The sequence below is a fragment of the Lycium ferocissimum genome, chromosome 3 (genome assembly GCF_029784015.1).
Source record: "Lycium ferocissimum isolate CSIRO_LF1 chromosome 3, AGI_CSIRO_Lferr_CH_V1, whole genome shotgun sequence".
In the NCBI taxonomy this organism is placed as follows: domain Eukaryota; kingdom Viridiplantae; phylum Streptophyta; class Magnoliopsida; order Solanales; family Solanaceae; genus Lycium; species Lycium ferocissimum.
This window is the reverse complement of record NC_081344.1, coordinates 62,301,306-62,312,535: the sequence shown is the minus strand read 5'-3', so window position 1 is coordinate 62,312,535 and position 11,230 is coordinate 62,301,306. Positions and strand designations below refer to the sequence as shown.

Sequence of the window (11,230 nt, the reverse complement as noted above, 5' to 3'; positions counted from 1 at the left end):
TCTTGGGATTCGCTTCCGGTTTTAACCATTAAATTAGGGTCAACATTAGAGCAAAGACTCATATATCCACACTTGCATAGCAAAAGGGAAACCCCGTAGACAATAAAACTGCTTCGGCTTGTCCATCTTGTGGTGAATACTCTTAATCAAATCATCGAATGCTTCCTTACCCCAAGTATATTCATTGTACTGTTCACTCTCCACCAAGTCAAAATGATGTCTTGGGACTGTGACGTTCCTCTTTTCACTTGAAAGTATGTAATTATGAATGAAATACAGGATAGCAATCTTTACAGAGATCTTCATCTTGCGTTATCACCAACACCCCAATCCTTGTCTTCAAAGCACTTATTTAAAGTCATCTTTAAAACACTATTACCAGAACCACCGAAATATTGATCCAACAATCTGTTAGGACCCTCGTCGAAAATAATTTCATCCCCGTAACACTTCAAACTAGTAATTAAAGAAAATTCAAAAAGACCGAATGTCAATTCCGTCCCATTAATATCGATAACAAACGCATCGCTATTACTACGCTTCAATTCCCTAACCATAAAACACCTAAATAATCCGACCCCGCACCTCGGTATCAACTTGCATCCGCATATATTTTCCAAAAACAAGCCTTGGAAAATAGCTTGAATTGTCTATCGGTCGGCTTTTTCCTTCAACTCATCCTTAATGTTATTGTTCATATATGAAGCATAACGTATCGGTTGAGCGGGGGACGTTTAACCAGAATTTGAGGCCTCGAAAGTTTGAATAGAATGGCAACACATGAGATACAAAAATACATGCGAATGCTATCCCATATGAAGTGTTCGATCAATAAATACATGCAAATAACAACACCATTAATTTGGAGGCCCGAAAGTTTGAATAGAATGGCAACACATGAGATACAAAAATACATGTGAATGCTATCCCATATGAAGTGTTCGTATCAATAAATACATGCAAACAAAAACACAAATATTAAGATGTTTAGATGACAAAAGTTGAACAAATACACCTTTTATCTGAAACATACACATGCCTGCTTTTTAAAACATACATAACCAGTTCTTAATTTGAAAAATTGCACAAATGTGAGGAATTACAAATACATGATACATAGTTTGATATTTTGATAACAAAAAATGTTTAGTGAAATACATGACACACTTGTATGTATGTTTTATATACACAATATTTCAAAACACAACAAAAATAAATACGAATGCTATCCCCTCTATTAATGAAATGTTCGATCAATAAATACATGCAAAAACACAAATTATTAAGATGTTTAGCCGACAAAAGTTGAACAAATACCCCTTTTATTTGACATTTACACATGCCTGCTTATTAAAACATACATAACCTGTTATTAAAATTGAAAAAATACATAAATGTGAGGAATTACAAATACATGATACATAGTTTTATATGTTGATAACAAAAAATGGTTAGTGAAATACATGACACAGTTCTACGTATGTTTCATATGCAAAACTAATTCAAACAATACAAAAATACATACGAATGCTATCCCCTCTATTAATGAAATGTTCAGATCAATAAATACATGCAACTATACTTACGGATGCGGTAAAAAATACATGAATCATTAACCGAATTTGAGCAACATGTACAATATAATTTTATTCACAAAAAATATATATATAATAATAAAGTCATGCAAAATCCCGATTTTCCATCTAGACCCCAACCGAAATGTTGACCATCGATAAAATGTGCCATTTGAACCCTCGTTGTTCACTCCAATGACATGGAGCCATGTCATGTTACCTCGTTTTTTTTTTTTTTTTTTTTTTAAATAAGCCATGTCAACAAAAACAATTAATTTTAACAAAAACTCTATTTTAAAATCTATTTAAATAATTAAAAAAAATTGAAAACCCAACCCATCCTCTCCGATAGCCCACCTCGCCGCAGCCACTTCCGCCGCCGCTCTCCTCCCGCCGCCGCTTTTTTTAAATTTTTAATCATTAAAAATTAATTTTAACAAAAACTCTATTTTAAAATCTATTTAAATAATTAAAAAAAATTGAAAAACCCAATCCATCCTCTCCGATAGCCCACCTCGCCGCCGCCGCTTTCTTTTTTTAAATTTTTAATCATTAAAAATTAATTTTAACAAAAACTCTATTTTAAAATCTATTTAAATAATTAAAAAAAAATTGAAAAACCCAACCCATCCTCTCCGATAGCCCACCTCGCCTCCGCCACTACCGCCGTTGCCTCCTTGGCCGCCGCTTTCTTTTTTTAAATTTTTAATCATTGAAAATTAATTTTAACAAAAACTCTATTTTAAAATCTATTTAAATAATTAAAAAAAATTGAAAAACCCAACCCATCCTCTCCGATTTTTTTTTTCCAAATTCGCTTCAAAATCTATTTAAATAGCGTTTTTGTTAAAATTAATTTTTAATGATTAAAAATTTAAAAAAGAAAGCGGCGACGGCGGCGGAGAGCAAAGAGGAGAGCGAGAAGGAAGGCAGGAAAGAGGGGCGCGGTGAAGTGGGCTATCGGAGAGGATGGGTTGGGTTTTTCAATTTTTTTTAATTATTTAAATAGAGTTTTTGTTAAAATTAAGTTTTAATGATTAAAAATTCAAAAAAAGAAAAAAATTGGTCTCTCACGCTCTGTTTAAAGCAGTGAGCTTCACGCGTGTGCCAGCGGGCACGAGGGAGTTCAAATGGATTTATCTTATGTTCGGGGGTTCGATCGTTTCGAATGGGGGTTTAGATGAAAATCGTGATAAGTCGTCGTCCATCTATGACTTTAGCCTATAATAAATGAAAAAATACCGTTGTTCATCGTTAATTGTTGTTCTCCGACATCCGTCCTACAACATTTTTCCCTTTGCTACTATAAGCAACATCATGTTTTTCTCCTCTTTGTGGCGGTATCAAAATCATTTTTTTTTTCCAAATTAACAAAGGATTTCATTCCAAATCAAACGATTTTCTTAGATCTCCTTTCAAAGAAAAGTTTTCAAAGTAAGAGTATCAACATCATGTTGTTGAAAATACCCAAACCAAACGAAGGGGAATCTAAATTTTGAAGAGTATGTGGATACCTCTTGTAACCCTACCGTACGTGCTTTCATCCGCCATTAATTGATGATTTTCACTACTCAAAATGGGAAACCCTAAGCATTGAAAGTTATAATTTTTGAAAACAAATAAGAATATAGAATTAAGTTGACTAAAATACACAAAAAAAATGAAAAACTTACACAAATACACAACCACCCACGAATCTCGCACAAAAATGTAGTGGAATCGTGCTTGATGGTAATGGATAGATTCGATGAGAAAAAAAGGCTAAAATTAATGGAAAGGGAGAGAGAAACTAAAGTATATTACGTGCGTTTCAAAAATGGGAAGATGAGATAGTGTTTCCCTTTATTTACGGTGTATTTGTGAACTGATAAGTGGAAGTTACTGTTGTATCTATAATGGGTAATTTAGAAAATTAATTAGCTATTATTATTAATTTTAATAAAAGGTAGTTATTAACATTAAATAGGTAGTAAAAGTAGCTATAACAAGTAAATTTTACTTTTTTTTTTTGGGACCCATTTTGGTATTTAGGGTTTATATTGGTTGGGTCAAAGTGTTAAAAATAAAACTTGGGGGCAAAGTGTTAAAAATAAAGCTTAGGGTCAAAATGTTAAAAACGAAACTATTGGGCAAGTCCAAAACTCCTTAATCACTAATAAAAAAATCATCACCTCTGCTCAATAAAAAAAACTTGAGTTACCTCCACTCAATTTTAAAACTTACAGGTCACTACAATTAAATGCCCCTACTTACTTGACAAAATGCTCTACTAAGAACTAACAATTCCTAAGCCATTCAGATATCTTTTTAATAGCTAAGATATTTCTAAGCGTTAGTGACGCACAATTCAAAGCCATATGTGTTTGTGTTTTTATCACTGTATCAAAGCAAGGTGCTAAAAGACAAAATTTTCAACTAGACGAGAGTATAACGGCATGACGCTATACTACAATAACATACTTAGTGAAATCTCACAATGTGGGATTTGGAAAAGTGTACGCAGACCTTATCTCTACTTTGGAAGGTAGAGATGTTGTTTCCGAAAGGCTCTCGGCTCAAGAGAAAGCATGTCAAAAAAGGTCAGATAAGGACAAATAATTCAAAGCAATATGAAAGTGAAAAAAAAACGAAAGCAAAAAAGCCATGATAAAGCATTATGAAAAGAGGAGTAGTAGCTACCACAAATTAATAAGATAGTCAAAGATAGGCATGACACTATCTCTTCCTCAAATATCTTAAGAAATTACAAGAAAATTTAATCCTTTGATTTGTTATTCGCTATCTAAAACTAGAAATAGGACACAGACTATTTGTGCAAACAATTTCATAAAACGTTGCTTAATCTTTAGATTTTGTGTGCCATCAACTGAATATTAATATTATCAGAAGAGTACACCCTAAGGATCTGATGCATATTCCAAAAGTCTTGCACAAATCTAAGATTCAAGTGAGGCTATAACTAGCTATATGTTCGGTACAAAAAATGTGAAATTTGACCTATGACTTGCTCTCAGTTCCTAGCGTTTCCCTTTTGATCTCTTTGCTTATTCATGGTCTCTCTACGTCCATTGTGAAGTGCCATCATGCAAGTTGAATCATAGTCGATTTCTTATTAGTGAGCAAGTGCAAACCTGGTTTAATTGAACTCATTATTCTTAACTTCAATTCTATAAATAAATGGATAAATAAATAATTACATATTAAATTAAAATATATATTTAATAACACTTATTCTGAATTGTCTTGTAAAAGAATGGGTGTGTTTATAAGGTAGAAAGAGACATAAAAGGGTGTAAGAGGATGGTGGGGAGGGGCGGAGCGAGAGTGTTTGTCACGAGTTAACCCAATTTTTTGTTCAAATTCCGTATTTTGTCTTAAAAATTCACTGAATATGTACAAATGATCAATTTAAAATCAATAGCTTAAAAATATTAGAATTCAGAATTCATAAGATTCAAATCTTGACCCTGCCTCTGATTGTGGGTGGTCATAGTTTGTCTTTGAGGTTTAAGTTGGACGGCGGCATTTTCTTGATTGGGGGAAAAATGCAAGGTTGATTGAGCAAAAGTGGGGAATTTTTCAAGGTTTTACTTGATCTTGGTTGAGTTTTTGACAGTTTGGAATTATTTGCTTGGAAATTTGATGGAGAACAGATAAGACGGGAAGTAGACAATTAAAAAGCAGATACGAGTATCTTTCCTTTTCTTTGAATATAATTGGTGTGGGCCACCTTGTCATTTTTCACCAAATAATTTCCAAGTTAATGAATTTAGGCTTAATACCTGGATAGACCCTTAAATTTGACATGTTTTGTAAGTTAAACACTCAAATTTGCCTAGTGACCAGATATACACTTTAACTTGGCAAATATGTATTTTGTGAACCCATGCATCCACAAGACCAAGTGTGTGAAAAACATTTGCTAATGACGTGGCAAGTGAACCTATTATTTAATGCCATGTGGAATATAAAAATAAAAAAAATGACAAGTGTAAACAAGAGTCCGTTGCATTTTGCACCCTTAATGTGTGTTATGTTTTGTGATTTGCATCCTATCCTATTTTATTTTATGACTTGCACCCTAACCTCTTCAACTTTTAGCAAAACAATAAAATTACTCTTTTTTTTTTAAATGCACTAGGGCAAAATTGGAAATACAAAAGACAAAAAATAAAACATCAAATAAGAAAAGAGAGTTCAAATTTAAAAACGCAATAACTTCTTTCTTCAACAAGATGACTACAAGGTAAGTTCATGCACTTACTGGTCTTTTATAAATAGGTTCGCTTGGTTACCTATGCTCAAACTATGATTACCTCGATTTTCTTCTCTAAGGAATGAGAGAATTTAGAGCTTTCTTTGCAAATTTAGTGAGTTTTTCTTCTTTTGATTCCGGGTGGGGTTGAGAGTTATTATAAACTTCATGAACATTCAGTTGGCCTTTTCTTTGCTCTTCTGCTAACTTATACTGAATTATCAGCGCAATTATATCTGGATATTAGTTTACGAAGGTTTTCAATTTGAAGATTTCATTTAGGATGCCTATCAAAAAAAGTAAAATCTATATTCTGGTTTTATTCTTGTAATTTAAAGAAAACTCTGATGAATTCTGCAATTTTTAATGTCACAAACTTCACGGACAATTAGGATTAGGGTACTTAGAACTAATGAGGTTTCCTTTAGATTAATGCTTTTGATAAGTGAAATTCCCATCTTGGATGCACATATGATGATAAATATGGTTAACGCAGCTAAAATAAAACCAACAAAAGGAACCAAAAAGAAATTGGTGGATATAGTTTATGCACTACTGGGTCTGCTTAGTAGCTTCATCACTTGATATGCATTTAATATGTTTTATAAGCCTATTGGTTCTCAATTTCTTCTGGATTTGTGGATAGCACCAAGGACAAGGGAGGAGGTTTGGTGAAAAGGGCCACCAACTTTAATCATTAGCTTGGAAGTTTTCGTCACTAAAGAGCACCGTGCAACTACTGTTTGTCTCCTGCAAAGAATGAATTTGGTGGTTGGGAGTTACAAATACCCAAAAGAATTATAATAAATAAAGAACAATCTCAAAAATTAGAAAAGTTGTATGCAAAAATAAATAAGCAAATATAAGAAAAAATGATGTATTATTTGTATTTTCAGTTTTGCCCTAGTGAAAATTAACAAAAAAGTAATTTTATAGTTTTGCAAAAAGTTGAAGAGGTTAAGGTGTAAGTCATAAAATAAAATAGGATAGAGTGCAAATCACAAAATATAACATAGATTAAAGGTGAAAAATGCAACAGACTCTGTAAACAAAAGGTATTAAAAAATAAAAATTGGAAAAAGGAAAACAAAACCCACTTGTTCTTAAACCCCACTCTAGTCGTTCCCCCTATCCCCATGTCATCCACTCCCTTCCCCAATTCCTTTTCAATTTCTATTTGTCCCATTTTTGTAAAAGCTTCTTCTTCATCATTTTTTCTCATATAATAATCAACTCACGACAATATTTTTCTTTTATTTATTCCATCAGAAAATGATGTCGAGTTGTCGACAATAGGAAAAATTTCATAGGAATTAAACAATTAAATTTGGACCTTTCATTCCCGGGTAGAGCAACTTTGCAATGCAATCGAATTGCAAAAGTTAACCGGAAAGCGATCAATTCATTTTAATTTTAATTTTTATTTTTAAATTTGAAATTTTGATATTTTGAGATTCCTATTAATCCGGCTCTTTGAATCTGAAGTTGTTTTGTGTTTGAGTTTTTGAAATTCGATATTGTTGTGCTGAGTTTTTTCCCCAACTGCCACAGATGAATGAAGATGACCTAGATTTTAGGGGCCTTTAATCTTTTTTTATATAAAAGAAAAAATATGGATATTTGCCATGTCAGTTAATTTTAATAGCATCTCACGCGCTTAGAATAACTTTTTATGCAGGCAGTTCGCCACATCAGATTTTTGTGTTTAATGAGTACATATTTGTTAACTTAAAGTGTCTATATGGTCACTAGGCAAGTTTTTTAGTGTCTAACTTACAAAACATGTCAAGTTTAATGGTCTATCTATGTATTAAGCCATGAATTTAACTTTAACCACTTATGACTATGGGGTTTGAACTGTTGTTTTAGATAAGTTTTCAGACTTCTTGGAGAAATTAATGTTTGAATTCTTTTTTTTTTTTTTTTTAAGTCTCAAAGCACACTCCAAAATATTTTAGTCTTCAAACCGCAATAACTCAGGGTTTAATACGACAAAATAGTCTATCGAAAATTTTGAGAGAGAGGTTGTAATTTTGAAAAAGAATAAAAATCATTTCCATGTCTTGCTTGAAACAAACGTATGAAGTCTATAAAGGATTAGAATAAGAGTAGTTTATTAGCAATTGACCTAAGTTCTAGCTTAGTTATTACCAAATCGTTGAGTTAATTACTAGACAAAAATCCTTCTATAAACCATGCTTTTGTCATCACAAAGCTATTTGATGCCTAGCTTTTACCTTTTCTATAATCCTTTAATATAATACCTAAGTATAATGTAGGTATTATATCAAATATTGATATTTAGTGTGTGCGCAAACACTTATTGGATTACTAGTTTCTGTAAATGACTTTTCGAAACAACAATCGGTAACTTAATCGTATCGGATGGTTACACCAAATCAATGAATGCAGAAGAGAAAAACACATGTTTGAATATACACGACTATCATTTAACTATGACTAATTAATTGTTATTTTTCACTTCATTAAATCGCTTAACCATAATAACCTGAACTGATATGATATAAACATCCGATGCAGGTAAATATTTACCCTCTATAACTTCTGAAAAAATACAAGAAAGCTAAAGTTGCCAGTCACCTAAGGCCTAAACACTAAAGTCGCCAGTCACCTAAGGCCTAAACACTCTTCAAAAAGAAGAGAAAGGATAAAAAAGAATAAAGATGCGATCCTGAATAAACTACTCAAATGGCCCAACGATGCAGTAACTTATAATAAATACCAGTAGCGTAAGCAGTTATTATATATATTAGGTAATCTGTATTATTTTTCTTGTTTTTCTTGGGTTTAATCATCTGGTATTCAAAATCTACTAGCTTGACTAATCTATATCCACATTAGATAAGCCGGCGGCCTAAACACTAAAGTCGCCAGTCACCTATACTAAACACTCTTCAAAAAGAAGAGAAAGGATAAAAAAGAATAAAGATGCGATCCTGAATAAACTACTCAAATGGCCCAACGATGCAAAAGAACTTATAATAAATACCAGTAGCGTAAGCAGTTATTATATATATTAGGTAATCTGTATTATTTTTCTTGTTTTTCTTGGGTTTAATCATCTGGTATTCAAAATCTACTAGCTTGACTAATCTATATCCACATTAGATAAGCCGGCTTAGGGAGGTAAACCGCTTCCTACCAAGAAGTTCTCTGTTCTCAGGAATTGAATTCGAGATATCTAATTAAGGTTGAATGAATGTCAATCATCCCACCGTACCCCTTTCGGCTACTAATAATCTCACTTTTTATAAACGGCAATTATATGATTATTTTTTAGGTGACTTAATTGTGTTCAATGTATAAAAAAAACTCGTTGGTAAAATTATACTACCACTTGCTAGTTGAGTCTTTAGTTTGGTGGTGTGACACTTAACCTCACAAAAAAGAGCCTCCACTTCATTTTTAGAAACTAGTGACGTAGAAGTATTGACATCACCATATGGATTATATAAGGCTTATATATATATAATTAACTAAAATGAAATTCAAGCCACTCAAATGGAACCAACAAGTTGTATAGAAAACATTAAATGCCACTATTCAGATTGTTTCCGGCCCTCAATTTTTGTGCATTTTTTTTCTGTCCAATTTTGTCTTTGTTAGAACGAAAATGATTGGTCTTTATAGTGACCTGACATGGTAGGGAGCGATGTACCAAAATCATGAAGGCTGTTTTTTTTTTTTTTTTTTTTTTTTTATATAATCTACACAAAGAAAAGGACAGAAACAAGATAATGAGAGGAGTTTTAGAACGCGAGGCATCCAAAACTAAGTTAGTGGGTCAATAAAATAGGTGAAAATCTTTTTTTTTTTTTTCTAAATGAAAACTGAGTAGAGACAAAATTGATTACTTCCCGCCTAAAAGAGGCGGATCCAGAATTTAAGCTTTATGATTTAAGGTTCTTAGCCTGGGCGATTTTATGTATTAAAATTGGAGCACGTGAATCAATGGTCTCTTCGTAAAATTAGGTATTTTATGTATATATTTTCTAAAATTAGTATAATACTATCCGCTGGAATACAGGATAAATGGGTCACTTGATTGAAGGTTGAATTATTTACCTAGAGGAATAGGGATCAATTCCCACTTAATATATTTTTTTCCTTCTTTTTTTCAGTGGTGAAACCATGTTTCAGAAATCCTAGATTCAGATTCGCCTCTGGTTCTTTGTATGAAAATGATTATGTTATTAAAGTTATTGGTTCATATCTACTAATTGTTACAAATTTAATGAATAGTTACATATAAATTTATGCTCTATGCCAAAAGCATTGAGCTTAAATGAACCGGGTAACTTAAAGTTGCATCTACCTAGGCCTGCGTACTTAAGCTTTAATGGGCAAAATTACCCGTTAAGTGTGTAAGTAAGAGATAGCAGCCTAACAGGTACCCGTGGAAAAATCAATGTGGGCATAAACTAATTTAGACACCACGAAAGAAAATAAACGTGACAAAAGTAGAGCAAATAGTTCCAACATTGACCAGTACGTACATCCCAATATTGCTTGTTTATAAGAAAGATAAGATATAGAATTGAGTTTATTCACAAATGAGAAAATAGGTGAAAAGTATCAAAAGGCTTGCTACGCAGGAGAGATGATGCTGGACGATCGATGAACAAATTCAATCCCTAGTTAGATTATCTTTATTTATTGGCCAGCATCATACTCCTGCATATTAAGCCTCGAACGATGCTACAAAACCAGGTTAATTAATTACGATCGACTGTTGGAGGAGAAACCATTGTTAGAAATGTTCACGTAGAAGCTCCTCTTTCATCTGCAGGTATAAATTTCTTTGAATCGTATTCACTTTAGAGGTAAATCAATAGGGAAATCTGCCTTTTTTTTCTCTTCCTCTATTTTTTTTTCTTCATGGGATCTTACTCAATTCAATAGAAACTTAATTTCTACCCCACTTTCTTTCTTTTCAGGCTGAATTGTTGGGACCGGAATGGTTATAGATACTTGAGAGAGTTTATTTGTCTCATTTATAGACTATGATTGATTCTTATTTAATCCACACATATCTGCTCACAGTGTCACTTGGTTCTTAACAAGTTCTTTCAGGTTTAGAAGGAGGCACCTGCTCTAACTTGTCTAATGAAACAACACTTTTTTATTCTTTTTCCTTTTAAAAGAAAATGAGCACTTTTCCAGTACCAGGCAAAAAGAAAAGCTTGTGTTAAGTATAACGCTTTTGCAGAATGATTTGATCCATCAATGGTAGCTCTATGAGAGGCTAATGACAGATTTGGATCCCCTAAGGGTGTTGGCAGCAGGTAGAGAGCTTTTTTTTCCCTCGATCTTTAAAGCACAAGGAAATGCGGACAGAGCAAAGGTCAGCAGAGGGTTTCAAGCATAGGGTGAAGGTTCG

The 11,230-nt window shown here is 32.7% G+C and overlaps 1 long non-coding RNA gene across 1 annotated transcript; it reads left to right on the top strand.

Annotated features, from left to right (window-relative positions):
- Positions 1-10,277: 10,277 nt before the first annotated feature.
- On the top strand, positions 10,278-10,978 carry LOC132051165 (uncharacterized). The gene is made up of 2 exons (XR_009413609.1): positions 10,278-10,639; positions 10,788-10,978. It is a non-coding gene; the product is annotated as an uncharacterized LOC132051165 (long non-coding RNA).
- Positions 10,979-11,230: the final 252 nt, after the last annotated feature.